The sequence below is a fragment of the Pseudonaja textilis genome, chromosome 1, assembly GCF_049901715.1.
Source record: "Pseudonaja textilis isolate UNSWEBS1 chromosome 1, rPseTex1.2, whole genome shotgun sequence".
In the NCBI taxonomy this organism is placed as follows: domain Eukaryota; kingdom Metazoa; phylum Chordata; class Lepidosauria; order Squamata; family Elapidae; genus Pseudonaja; species Pseudonaja textilis.
The window spans coordinates 64,172,833-64,188,035 of NC_141990.1; the positions used below are offsets into that span (position 1 = coordinate 64,172,833).

A 15,203-nucleotide genomic window follows, 5' to 3' on the forward strand; every position below is an offset into this window, starting at 1 on the left:
AGTACGTTACATTGTATAATATACAGGGACAAAACAATATTAATTATATTTGCAACTGCTACAAAGATTGGAAGACTCTTTAAATATTGTTTTTTTCTTTCTCTTTTCTTGATCTCTACTCTTAACTTTTTCTTCTATTTTTCTATCATTTCTGTTTCCCTTTCTATTTCTTTTTCTTTTTTAATTTTTTGGGTAGCTTTTAATTTTATAAAATGATTTTCTTCAATAAAAGACAGAGAGACACACACAGAGAGAGAGAGAAAGAGACACATTAACCGTAACAGTCAGTTTTGGATAGTGATTAATATTTTATATTGGTACTTTGGGGAATCTGGGTTCAACTCTACTCTTTGCACTAGAAGCTTATAGAGTGCTATCAAGCCAGCCTTCCTTGAGCCAGACACCCATCCTATCTCACTGGGTTATTATAGTACAATTAGGAAGAACAGGAGGATCTCCTAAAGGAAAAGTATGATATTTTGATACATTAATAAATAAATAGCAAATATGCAGCCAGAAAGCCCTTGTGCAAAATTGTTAACACTGATTTTTTTAAAGTCTTCTTGCTAGCATTTATACAGGGTTTTTTCCCCCTTATCAAATACACAATTTAGACTTTGATTATGGCCCTTATATTTTTATAGCATCTTTCTCTGGGCTGCTTATTAATGCATTTTATTGCTTTTCTTGTTATATTAATATTATAGCTGCTGGGTAACTACTAGATGGATTAGGATTATGCTAATTAACTAACCGTAGAAAAGAAGCCAGAAAAGATTTTTATATCAATTTAACTCTTTGCCCCCAACAAACCAATTTGCCATTTTTGATTACAACACAGCTTCAAACCAAGGAAATTGAACTGTTCACATACTTTATTATGTATCTTAATTAATAACAATTATAGATAGTGAGTCAGCAATCATTAAATAAGTCTTTGCTCTAAGAAACACAATCATTAGCTATAATCATTACAAGCAAGATCAGAAGCTTTGCAAACAGACTACTTTCCCCCAGCAGCTCTACCCTTGGTTCTTTCTGTTTCTGCCACAATTAATCATTTATAAAGGACATTTATAGGCAAAATGCTCCACATACTTTGAGTGCAGTTCTACAGTTTTTATGCAAAGGTTAGAGGGGAGATGCATATGAATAACCAAGAGTTGAATTATAGTCTTCATTTTCATATTTTAAAACAATCATCTGGCCAGTTAAATTTCATTAGGCCAGAAAACTATATAAAAAATGATGACTTTTCCACATCCACTCAGTTATCCATGCAATTTTACATGGTTTCAGCTTCTCCCTGTAGCTTTTATGACTTAGACAAATGACAGGTGAGATCCTTCAGCATAATTTGAAATAGGCATTTCTTAACTGGCTCATTCAGACTTGATTTAGATCCCATTTTTCTGGTTCCATCTTGATCCAGGCAATATTGGGATCCAAAATGAGGCTGAAGACTATATCCCTCTGGAAAAAAACAACAACATATTTTTTAAATACCTTGTTCAGGGAAGACCATACCAAAAGCCCAGTTACAAGTTGGAAATCTCAGTTATTGTAGGAAAATAAAACTTCCAATGCTGGATGGACAAATAGCTTCATGCATAGGATTATTGAAATATCCATTGTATTAAGGTTGGCCTATCTAATATAGTGGTTAAGCTGTCAAGTTCAAGTACACATCATTGTCAAGGTTAAGTACACATCATTGTGGACTCATTGCAGAAGAGCCACGGTGGTGCAGTGGTTAGATTGTAGTAAGACAGGCTACTTCTGCTGACTGTTGGCTGCATGCAATTTGGCAGTTCGAATCCCCTAGGCTCAAGGTTGATTCAGACTTCCCTCCTTCCAAAGTCAGTAAAACGAGGACCCAGATTGTTGGGGACAATATCCTGACTCTGTAAACCACTTAGAGAAGGCTGTAAAGCACTGTGAAGCTGTATATAAGTCTAAACACTATTGTTATTGACTGGGCCAGTTACTAGGCTAAAGAATGAGGGTGAAGGGAAGTGAAAGGGAAGCCTCCATATAAGTGTGGGTTTGGAGTTTGGAGAAGTAAGATATCATTCCAACAGCAAACAAATACTGATTCTTCTATGAATGCTGGTATAGTATAAAGGTTAATGTGGTACAATTGGAATGGGAAGACCAAGATTTTAGTCCTCCTTTTGGCATAGAAGCCTGGTGAGTGAGCTTGAGCCAGTATCTCACTCTCAGTCCTGATTAGTATCAGACCTTGCAACAAGCTGGATGGAAAAAAAAACTCTTGTATGTATTAATTTCTTTGTTACATAAACACAAGTAAGCACAATGTAAAACAAGTGGGTTTTTGTAACCAAGATGGACAGGCAACCTATTCTACTCATTTAATATCTTTATAGATCTCATACTTATCAATGTCCTCTTCCCAAAAATGTGGAACAGCCCAGTATCAATTATCTAATTATCTATTCACTTTTATCTCTGGATATTCTTTTTTCAGAATGATGTCTATGAAAATTGCCTGGCTCAAGTAACAGTCATTTTCCCATCTTCACCCCTCCTGGAATTGAATCAGCTTTCTTTATTGGAGAGTTCTTGGCCAATGAAAGCTTATAAATCTATGATTAGCCTGATAAAGTTATTGCTTCTGTGGATTTTGGATTATGTTCTCATAGCTACTATTATGTTTTCATGGAGACTTGAGTATAAACAGAAGTGTCCTTGAACATCTGATGCTATTAATATTGAGATGTTTCTCTCTCATGCAGGGCATGATGTCTTTATTGCCAGTATTTCTTAATAATCCTAATTTACACTTCATTCCTCTTGTCAACAATATTTATATAATTTGCCCTTGGCAGATTGACCTTAAAATGGACTTGCTTCTGGATTACTACAATGCAGAGCCAAAAGCGCTCCAACTCTGCTTACTATCTAAGCAGAAGTGCAGCAAATTCTTAGAAATGGAGTAAATCCTCAGCTTAGTCTATGCCAACTTATTAGCCTCAATTAGCACCTAAACCTTTAGATTCTTAGAAACCAGAACTCATGAACCTCACTGACTCTCCCTCACCAACATCTGCACACATCTTTTTCTCATAAGTACTTTGGTGCAGCAATATGGCAAAGTACCCAAAAAAGGAACACTTTGGGGGACCTTTTATCTAGGTGTTGTTTATTCTTTTTTTTGTTCCTCTTGTAGTGATTATGTAAGATTACAAAAGACAAATATAATACAATAGAAAGACAAAAATATGCCAGAATAGGATGGCCTCTGAACTGCATTCAATTATTTGACAATCTAAGTCCAGTTGTAAAGACAAGATACTTATTAGGACCCCCTTAAAGAAAAGTGTCTCTGCCAAATTGGTAAAAACAAGGGTCTTTATTCTACCACCTCACATAACCTCCAGCCAGGTGACCTCTCCTCCAGGTGACTTTTGCATGCCATGACCAATATATCACATGGCCTCATGTGACCTCCCCAACCAGGGTGATCACCTGGTCCTCACATGACCTCCAACCAGCATGACTCCCCCCTTGTTGATCCTTGCATCATGTGATCTGTCAATCACATGGCCAACCCAACATGTAAACCACACAAGACCATATAAAAGCAGAGAACTAAAACAAGATACTTCAACTGAAGTACTGTTAATGATGTTACCTAGCCTGGTAACAAAACTTTTGGAAGCCAAACAGTAAATTGAGAGAATAAACCACCATCAACTTCAGTCTTTATTCCCTCAAAATCCCAGCTTTGTTGAAGGCTCTTAGCTCCTCAGCTCTCATTTGGCTCCACTCTATCTCTGTTTCTACCATTTGAAACTTTGGATTGGATCTCTCAATATCTTTACCCTTAGGGCTGGGCTCTTCAGGGAAGCCTTCCAACTTTGGATCTTCCATGATTGGCATTCCATGCTGCATCTTTTTCTGATTCATAATACAGAGCCACAAACCAGTGAAAGTCTGTGCTATTTTTACCAAGACAAATTCCTTGTGTGTCCAATCACACTTGGCCAATAAAGTATTCTATTCTATTCTCAATTCTCATGCATTGTCTTGGTGACCTGTAATAAAGAGAAGTAATTCACAGGCCCATCACCTCCCAATGACCCTTTTTAGATTCCAATGCCTACCCTTCTGCTCTTAGAGTTACAGCATTCCATTGTGCTATATATATAGATAAGGTGGCCAAGAAATATAAATAAAACAGCAGCAACTTTTAAGACAATTCTTAAATGTACGTATTGCCATTTTATTTTACTAACAGGGCTAATCCCTATCAATCAAATTTTTTTAGTACCAGGTAGAGAAAAAGCAATGAAGATGGTGCATGAAGTTCAAATAGGAGGTAAAGAGTTCAAACATAAATATATTTCAGGCACAAAGTAGCCCCGGAAGGAGAAGTTGTTAACCTCTAGGTGGTGCTTAATGACAACTCCTACATTCTTCCTCATTGGCCATGCTGACTAGGACTCTTGGCAATAGTCGTTCGGCAACATCTGAGCTAAAAGGAGCAGAACTAGCATGTACATTGAGATATGGTTAGGGAGCACAATTCCAGTGTGCCCTCCTAAATTCAGGAATGAGGTGAGGCAGCCCTGTGGAAACCCCCATGATGAATTCATATAATCTAAGCAGAGAAAATCAACTTCCCTTTGGCTTTCTACCTTCGATCTGTGGAAGAAATGATGCTATTGCTGCATGTTGTAAGGCAAACAATTGATTGTTCATTGCCTTTGATGATTTCCACTTCAGGAGTGTCTTTTAAGATTTCTGCAACAAGAAAAGATACTAGGAAAAGAGCTTAAGGAGTTATAAATAAAAATTAGCTTCAGTTGTAGGATGTCAGGAGTTGAAGTGCTTCAGCTAAGAATTTGGAAAAATGCTCAGTGATACAGACAATTAAATGATTATGTTTAAATGAGTAATTGAATAACATTTTTTTTACTTACTCTGTGGTCTCTCCATAGATCTTGTTTGTGTTTTTTTAGCATCGTCTTCTGGTGTGAAGGCAAAGGAGAAAGAAAAATGAGATTCTGGATTTTGTGAGAGACATCTTTGCAGAAATGTCAAAGATTGCATAACTTGCTATAATTTGGTGGTGGTAACACCTCGTGTGGGAAGGAAGAAAGTGTGGACAGCAAACTGCTTCACACCTTCAAGCATAAAGGGCTTTGGGGAATTCTGCAACTTTTAAAAGATCTTTTGCTTCCACCTTCTGTGTGTGTGTGTGTGTGTGTGTGTGTGTGTGTGTGTGTGTGTGTGGAGAGAGAGAGAGAGAGAGAGAGAGAGAGAGAGATTGAAAGCAGAACAACCCCTTAAGTGTAGAGGAGATAAAATTCTCCATTTCAAGCATTGTCACTAGCTGTTCATAAGTAGTAGACACTTGCTATATTTTAATTATGTTGTCTGCAAGTCACTGTGAAAAAAATAAGAACGAAAAGACTGACTTTTCTTTTGACACAGTGATAAGGCATGAAGGAAAAAAAGAAAAAGAACTTCAATGTGAATTATATCATATATGATCTGAACCAGACACTTGTTTTCCCTGAGCAACTTGTTCTTCTTTTCCTTAACTTTTAATTTCCCCATCATTGTTTCCCATCCAATCCCCACTCCCATCCCCCCAATACACAATATCATCGAATTATAACTGCTCTAAAGCACTGTGGAATTTTCTAAATGTGAGCTACAATCAATGATGAAAACAAAAGCAAAGCAAAACAAATCAACGTGAAGAAGGATAATTGGGGAAGGAATTAAGCATATCTAGTTTAATGAAAAGAGGGACTAAGGGTGACAGGACAGCAGTGTTTCAATATCTAAGGGTCTGCCACAAAGAAGAGGGGGACAACCTATTCTCCAAAACACCTGAAGGCAGGACAAGAAAAAATAGAATAGAATAGAATTCTTTGTTGGCCAAATATGATTGGACACACAAGGAATTTGTCTTGGTGCAAATGCTCTCAGTGTACATAAAAGGAAAGATACATTCGTCAAGAGTCAAGAATCATAAGGTGCAACACTTAATAATAGTCATAGGGTACAATAAGCAATCAAATCATACTAGGAAACAGTCAATATAAATAATAAGGATACAAGTGACAAAGTTACAGTCATACAGTCACAAGTGGGAGGGGATGGGTGATAGGAAGTGATAGGAAGTGATAAGAAGGTTAATAGTAATAGTAGTGCAGACTATGTAAATAGTTGGTCAGTGTTGAGGAGATTATTTGTTTAGCAGAGTGATGGTGTTTGGGGAAAAATGTCCTTGTGTCTAGTTGTTCTGGTGTGCAGTGCTCTATAGTGTCGCTTTGAGGATAGGAGTTAAAACAATTTATGTCCAGAATGTGAGGGGACTGTAAAAATGGATAGAAATTAATCAAGGAGAGAAGCAACCTAGAACTAAGGAGAAATTTCCTGACAGAACAATTAATCATAAGCCTAAGAAAGGATCATATACAAAGGTCAGTATATAGACAGATTTCATCCATGTATATGGCACAGGTGTTGATTGCCACATACCTTCTCACTGGCTAAATGATTGAACGATTTGTTTCCAGAAGTTACACTGGAGGTTTTTAAAAAGACATTGGACAACCATTTACCTGAAATGGTATAGGGTTCCTATTTGAACTAGAAGATCTCCAAGATCCCTTCCATCTCTGTTATTCTGTTAATGTTACTGTCATTACTAATGAAGACCCTTCCTCCAAATGTTGTCATAAACACAAACAGAATTAATTAAATTAGGTCTCCCAGAGAAAGTGCATGTTCACAAGAATAAACATAGCTACACACACACATCCCTCAAGTGCAACCCTAGAATCGGCATGTAGACACTTCACACTGGACAAGCTTCCCCTATAAAAATCTGCTGCTATCCCCATTTCTCTGCAGGCAAACTGTTTTGCTTTTAGAAATAAATATTTCTTCTTTCTCACAGCTGTCTGGATCTCACTTTTGTTTATTCTTGCGCAGCCCAAGCTCAAGTTGGAACCCCAAATTATTCTTTTGACAATATCTTGGGATACCAGTCTCTCTTCAAATCTCTTTAAGAGTTTGAAAACAAAGCTGATGTAAGGTTAGGACAGAAATGAAAGCAAAAATGAGGGTAATTGTCTATGACAATTCATCGCAGCCAACTCACCACAGCCAACTCATGGTGGGATAACTCACTGCAGGAGAAGAGTTACACTAATATGAAAAAAATGGTGGAATAGCATCATTAAAGAAAGGATGCAAAAGGAAAGACAGAATGAAATGTGAATGGCAACAATTAAAATATTTTTATTTGTTTTAAATAATTAAATTGCATTGTTAAATTGTCCTGCAGCAAGTTGTCCCACAATGAGTGTGCTATGGTGAGTTGGCCGAGGAAAGTTGGCCACAGCAAATTGACTGGGGCAAGTTGTCCCATTCCAGGTAAGAGGAACAGCCTCATCTCTTATGACCACATGGAGAAGAACAACTGCAATGTTTCTTTGCATTCTTTGTGTACCTTTTATGATCATTTCACTTTGCTCTATCAATGCTGGAAAGTAATTATTGTTCTGGCTAAAGTCTATTTACTGTTTGAGGCATTGTGCTATGGGGAAACAAAAGCTTCTCTCATATTCATTGCTTTCTTTTCTGTTCTTTCTTCTCTACTGAGTCAGCTTGGATCTGCAGCTGTTAGCTATTAAATTTTGCCTCTTGACACAGCCAGAGAGGATTGCCAGAGTGACATCCAAGGAAGCACAAATTAAAAAATGGAATATTTTACAAGAATTAATCCAAAGGCATCCATATGCCAAAACATGTTATGCGTCACTAAGGGAAGTATATAAAAGAACCTCGGGGTTTTTTTCCTCTTCGAAAGCTGTGAATTGGCTCTCTCAGATGAATTAAAGCCGGGTGAGCAATCAGTTCTGCATCATCATTGAGCTCATAGATCTGCTTGCTCAGTGTTTTCTAGAGATGTAAGAAACTTCATTTAGAATAATGTGCTTAGTGCAGATAGAAGAGGAGTTTGGACTATTGTAGTAATATACATTCCTATGATCCAAGGTACACAAGATGCTACTGCTTTGACTTTATTTTTTTCCTTCAGAGTGCTAAATGATGAAGAGAAAACAGAAGAAACACTTCTTTTATTTCAAATAAGCAATCCCATGTTTAGACAAGGATAACTCATGAGTGTAAACAATGACAGAGCTATTTTTTGTCAGAGCCAGAAAATTTAGATTTCCTGTTCTTGGATTCCATCTGGGTACCACCTAAAGACCAGCTAGATTTGAATGGCAAAAGGGAATCTTAATTGTCTACTCCTCAACAACAAGCAGATCATCCATATGGATCACTATACAGGATGAAAGAGACTCTGAAAAAGACTGACACAAGTAGGGTTGCCAACCAGCCCCTCCTGGAGGGTTTTGCTTGTGCACCCGGTATACAGTTTTAGTTGCAGTGAATTATTTAAAGGATAAGAGCAGGATAACAACAGAGCAAAAATGAACAAGAACAATCCATTGGTGGGGGAAAGTGGGAAAACAAACAAGGGAAAATATTGACAGACCACAATGGCTGGGAAAGCCAACATAAAAATATGACTTGAGAATAGGTCTGAAACCTATGGGATTGCAAATATCACAGAGAAGAGGTAATTCTATCGGACAGCTGTCGCCAGAGGAATTCTTTATGCAAAAGTGCACATAGCTGTTTTGCACACCATTGGAATATCTCTAGGTTCTAAGGTGAGCCCTGTGCTACAAAGTGTCCTCTGGCTTGGAAGACAAATGCTGCCAAAACCAGATAGAAAACTCTGATCAATGTCATAAAATAACACCCACAGTTATTCAAACTTCCAGTGGCTCCATTGACTCCTGATTTCCAGACCAGGACTGCATAATCACTTTTGTGTTTAAAGATGAAGTGCCAGGGATGGGCTTCTGGGGGTTCACAGGGGTTCAGGAGAGCCCCCCAGTTAAGATTCTGTGCAGTTCAGAGAACCCCCAAATCCCATTCCTGGCTGGCCCTGCCCACCCCTTCCTTCCCAGGAATCCCCAAACAACCCGTTTTGGATGCAGGTAAGTGCAGGACGCGCATGGAGGCTCAGGGAGAATGAAAAACAGGCCCCCTGGACGTTCAGGAAGGCCAGAAATGGGCTCGTTTCCAGACTCCAGAGAACCTCTGGACCCCGGGGAGGGCATTTTCACCCTCCCAGAGGCTTGAGAAAAACCTACAGAGCCTGGGGAGGGCAAAAATGACTCCCCCACTATGGTGCAGGAGGCCGACTAGGCCAGGTCAACCATGGCCACGCTCACCCAACAACCAGGCAGAGAACCTGTTGCTAAAATTTTTGAAGCCCACCCCTGTGAAGTGCATGTCTTTTTCAAACATGAAACTTTCTATGGGTCCTAAGGATGATGTGGAAGAATGTTAGAGAACATAATTCAGAGAACACACAGTAGTGTATTTATTTCTAGAAGAAGTTGGGAGGGAGACAGCAGACAAATGCATTACTGTTGCTAATTCTCTGTCCCGGGGATGCTGTACATCACTAATTTCAGGGGTTGCATCAAAAGGATGTCACTGCCTAGTGTTTGATGTCAATTGGCCTAAATCAAGAAATCTATAGGTTTCCAGGAAGGTAAGTGCTCAGGATTTTTTTTTACTCTTCTTTGGCAGAACTAAAGAGAATTTCAGGGATGGTTTCTCCTTCATGTTCTACATGAAAAGGTATAGATTTTTGAATGAGCCTGTTTGGGGATAGAGGAAAATCATTATGACGAATATGTTATATATCACAGTAAAGACCGTAGCAAGAAGAATGAAAAACAGCTGAAAGATAAGCATGCAAACCAGAGAATTATTATGAACAAAAATTGTTTTAAATGCCTGCTTTCGTGTACTGTTGTTGCTATCGTCTGTAATGTGACAAGGAGTGGATGACAATAGTAGATGAGCATAAGGTAGCAATGGGAAAGACCTTGAATCAAACATTTTTCAAGCAAATATGAAATACTGTACTCTTTCAGATTTCACCAAAATACATACAATTTCTGTTTTAAGGAGATTTTCTTTATTCTGTCCTTTATATCACTGATTGAATGTATAAAGGCAGATAGATAACTCTACAAAGCATCCATACAAAGATTCTTTATTGGTTCATCAGGTATCCTCATATGTAATTCACGGTTACGTCAAGATTCATCTCAATGTCCAAATCTTTGCATAGCTGGACTCATAGAGTAAAAGGATAGTGCTCTTTTTAGCCCCATAATGAAGGATCAAGGAGGTGAGTCACCAGCACGCCACTGGGGTTCAGGCAAGAGTGAAGAAACCTCCCCCAACCCACCAAGGGTCAATTCAGTGACCAATCAGGATTACAGATGTGATCACATGACATGGACTACATTTCCCAGGATACCTTAACTACATTTACCATGATGAATTCCCTTAAGGGGACAGCTCCCAATTCCTAACTAACTATAAACTATCTGGAAGCACATTCTTAATGGCAAAGAACTTAAATACTAGTGCTGTGTAGAAAAAAAAAAATCTCTGGCACTTTTTCAGCTGGTCCACATCCCACACATCAATTAATTTCCCAATGGAAGATATGACAAGGGAAATTTCCCCCCTTTGGCTTTTTAAACAGGGAAATATGGGCAGCCAGAGAAGGTTCTTTGTTAGCACAAGCACCTTCCAGCAATAAATTAAACTTGAAAATCCAGTCAAAATACATTTGAAAGGCAATCTTAAGCTTTCCAAAAACACAGCACAAAAAAATGAAGCCTCTTTTATAGGAGAAAAACACTTCTGAGAAATAGCAAGACAGATGTTGCCACTGCTTGGCAACAATCTTCTAACACATTGCTTAAACTGTCCTCCCTGAAATAGTGTGAATGAAAACCCTGATAAATTATTTCTTGTGAGGAGAATTCAGAACCTTCCCCTCTTCTTCCTCCCCTCCCACAACAGTTTAACATCAAGACTTTATCTACAAATGCCTCAATTTCAGCAGACACATTTCTCACGTCTCTGTTCCTACAAACCTTCAAACCTTTTATGAAAGCTTTTAGGATGGTTCACATTTTGATCTAATCTGTTTTGGTTCAGACATCCTGATTGTGCATATGTTGCTGGGATAATAGGTCTTCCTCCCACAGTCATGTTCTTCCTAAAATTTGGCTTTGCCAGATTACCAAGAGACATAACATCTGGCCATAAGTGATATCTCCATCAGCAAAATAATCATTCTTCCACTTCCATTGACTAGCAACATGGGTCAATATGGCCACGACGTATCAACCTTTAGATGGTTTGAGATCTTGGAATTCAAGGAGTGACTCCTTGTACAGGGCTTCCTCAGGGGTGGGCTTCAAACATTTTAGCAAAGGGTTCTCTGCCCGGTTCCTTGGTGGGCATGGCCATGATGGGCATGGCCTAGTCGGCCTCCTGCATCACAGCTGGGGGGGGGGGCATTTGTGCTCTCCCTGGGCTCTGGAGGCTTTCTACAAGCCTCCAGGAGGGCAAAAATGGCCTCCACGGGCTTCGGGGGCTCTCTGGAAGCTGGAAACAGGTCAATTTCCGGCCTTCCCAAACTTCCAAGAGGCCCATCTTTTGCCCTCCCTGAGCCTCCAAGTGCCCTTTGCACTTACCTGCAACCAAAACAGGTTGTGTGGGGACTCCTAGGAGGGGAGGGGCAAGGTGGTCAGAGCCAGACAGGAGTGGGATTTGAGGGTTCTCTGAACTGCACAGAATCTTAGCCAGGGGCTCTCCTGAACCCCTGCGAACCCCCAGCACTCCATCCTTGGGCTTCCTGAGTATCAAGATCTAACAAGTGATTCAACCTTGTGCTATACACCAAGAAGAATACATTGAGCAGACAAGTGAAAAAGGCCTTCTTCTCTTATTATGGAAAGACATTGTCCTGCCAGAGGCTAAGCTGATCCCCAACTTTTTTACATTTAGCCCAGAGAGAGAATGTGATTCTGTCTGCAAATTTTGGGGGTCTCTGTGAATTTAAATAAATAACTTTATTATACTTTATTGTTTGTTGTCCTATTTTATTGGTCATATTTTTGATCAAAATTTGGATATTTTTAGTTAGATAAATAAATAACATTTACAATAATATTACAAAGGAGACCTGCAGAAAGAGCACCAATAAAAGCAGGCATCAGAAGAAGGGGAATCTGACTGCCACAAGAACAGAGAGCTGCCCCAATCTCTCAGACTAAAGATATAAATATAAGGGCAATTGTGCAGCTTGCAAGAAATAGTTTCCTTATATTGACATGCTTTCTCCAAAATCTTCTCCCTCAGTAGACTAGAAAAGGAGCATCGTAGAAAGAGATGCATGTGGCTCCTTGCTGAGATCCTCACAAGAGAGAAATCTGAGCTTCGGCAACATGCTGGTCTATTTAAGAATGAAGATATCCATTTCCAGTGATTTTTGTAGAAAAGCATAGCAAGAAGAGAGACAGCAGGAATCCAGATAATTGAATTTTCAAACTGCTGTTGTTACTCCACAGCCACATCACTCAGCAGCTGGATACCAACACTAATAATCCAATATCTCTTTTGTGATGCTCAAACAACATCTTAGTTTTTCTGAGGCATTTTGGGAAAGCCAGATTAAAATTTCAGATGATTCAGTGGGAACTTGATTGGTATTCTTATGGCCTCCTAGGAAGGTCTGATGGATACTCAGCAAAGACTTAAAAAGAGAAAAATGCTACTACATTCATACCATCATGCTGGTGATACCTTTGAAATTTCTATCCATACTTCTTTCTCAGAGTGTTTGTTAGCCCTCTTTTATCCAAGAATTTGTCCCTATTCTTGCTCAGTTCACCTTGTATTAGCATTTCACAAGCTGAAGGAGTGTCTCCCTCAAATCCATTCAGCTTATCATTCACAAGTGTTGATTATTTGTGTACAAAGCCTGTCATACTGTAAATTTGATATATATAACATGGGCATACAACCAAGCTAATGTTTACAGATGATTTTCCAAAGGTTGGGTACCATGACATAAAACTTTCTCTTTCTAGGTCCTGCCAGGTGACATTTCTTAATAAATAGAATAACAAAATAACAGAGTTAGTAAGGATCTTAGAGTTCTGTAACCCTCTGCTCAAGCAGGAAACCTATACCATTTCAGACAAATGTTGTGCAATCTCTTCTTCAAAACCTCCAGTGTTGGAGCATTCATAACTTCTGGAGGCAAGTCATTCCAATAATTGTTCTGTCAGGAAATTTCTCCTTCATTCAAGACTGATTCTCTCTTTGGTTAGTTTCTATCCATTGCTTCTCCTGCCTTCTGGTGCTTTGGAGAATATTTTAGCTTCCAGTCCCCTAATTATCTTTGTTCCTCTTTTCTGCACTCTTTCTAGAGTCTCCACTTCTTTTTTATATTGTGGTGACCAAAACTGGATGCAATATTCCAAGTGTTGTCTTACCGAGTTATCATAAAGAGGTATTAATACTTTGTGTTATCTTGATTCTATTCCTTTGTTAATGCAATCCAGAACTGCATTGACTAGTCTAGGACTGCATTGGCTTTTTTTTTTGACTGCTGCAAAACACTCCTGGGTCATATTTAAGTGATTGTTCATTAGGATTCCATGATCCTTCTCACAGTTACTACTATTGAGCTGGATATCACATATTCTATACCTCTGTATTTGGTTTTTCTTGTCTAAATGTAGAACCTTAATCTTCTATTGCATTTCATTTTCTTATATAGGGTCAAGTGCTCAAGTCTGTCAAGATCCTTCTTCTTGAGCCTGCCTTCTGGACTGTTGGCTATTCTTGCCAGCTTGGTGTCATGTGCAAATTTAATGAGTTGCCCTTCTATCCCCTACTCTAAATCATTGATGAAGGTATTGATGATTACTGGGCCTAAGACAGAGTCTTGGGGTACCCTACTGCACACTACCCAAATAGATAGCACCCAGACCCTGCCTCTCCTGCCATATCTATACTGAGATGTGTAGACATAACTAGGAAGAGAAAGTCCCTCAAATAAATTCAGAAAAAGCTCTTCTCTGAAACTCCAAGATATACTACTCTATTTGCTACAATTAAACTAATAGGGATTGTTCTTCTGTAGATCTTGAAAAATGAATGCAGCTTCCTTTGTGACCAAGGCTACCATCTCAGTCAAATCACTCCTCTGAGAAACATGAAGATGTCCATTTAGCACCTTGGTAGAAAATAGAGACCAATCCATGACACTAGAATACCATAGAGCCTCTCTTTTGCTTTGAGAACCTCTGCTCACAAAAGGAAGGCTTTCTGATGCTAAATCAAATTATAATACCAAATCTATTCAAGAAGTTAGGAGTCTAAAGGACAATTGATATTCATTCTAGAACAGGGGTCTCCAAACTTGGCACCATTAAGACTTATGGATTTCATCTTCTAGAACTGCTCAGCCAGCCTTCTCCAGGTTTAGAGACCTCTGCTCTAGAGGATAATCAGAACTTTTGTTTAAGCATAGTTCAGATGAGCTCAAAGTCATTGATTGCTCGATGCTCCTATACTATACCCCATAACTACCCTTGCATTCATTCCCCCTTGGAAATGAATGTGATGGATTTTCTCAAAATAATTTGAAAAGAATGCTTTGGACTGCCTGCAATCAGGGGGCAAAAGACCTTTTCATTGACACAGTTTTACTTTTTTTAGAGTTCCCTGTAAGCAAAAAAGGCAGTTTAATTTTACTAAATTGATTCCTTAAAGCTATGGCATTTTCCCAAAACATGAAGTGATGGCTTTTATCCAGCTGTGATTTTCTTTATGCTGATATCATGCAAAATTTGTTTGTTACTGATGTTCTAGATTGGATCACTAAAAACTCCCCATTACTTGAAGGCTGTTCTTCTTCTTTTCTATCGCTGCTACAGGGATAATCAGCTACTTTTATGTTGGGGCTTAGGGACAGATGAATCAGTCTTTACCTTCCAAAACTAACTGGGATAACCTCTGCAGAAAGCTAAAGCTTCATTAGTTTTTCTGAATTAAATTACCTACTATGGGCAAATTTCAATTTGTGTTATGAAGGGTCAGAAATCTTGTAATAAGTTGATAGTACTGTACAATATATGTCATATATTGTCATGCTATGTTATGTTCAAAAATGAATATCACCATATTCCTCTTTTATGTATTAGGTTAAAATCACATAGCTACCATCCTCTAATGACCTGTCAGGT

General features: G+C 38.7%; 1 long non-coding RNA gene across 1 annotated transcript in view; it reads right to left on the reverse strand.

Annotated features, from left to right (window-relative positions):
* Nucleotides 1-1,314: 1,314 nt before the first annotated feature.
* The window catches only part of LOC148127646 (uncharacterized), a 45,830-nt gene continuing 31,941 nt past the window's right edge, over nt 1,315-15,203 (reverse strand). Inside the window, exons 3-4 of the long non-coding RNA XR_015740990.1 lie at nt 4,947-4,994; nt 1,315-1,473 (exon numbers count right to left, since the gene is read on the reverse strand). This is a non-coding gene — a long non-coding RNA (uncharacterized LOC148127646). The remainder of the gene's footprint in view (nt 1,474-4,946; nt 4,995-15,203) is intronic.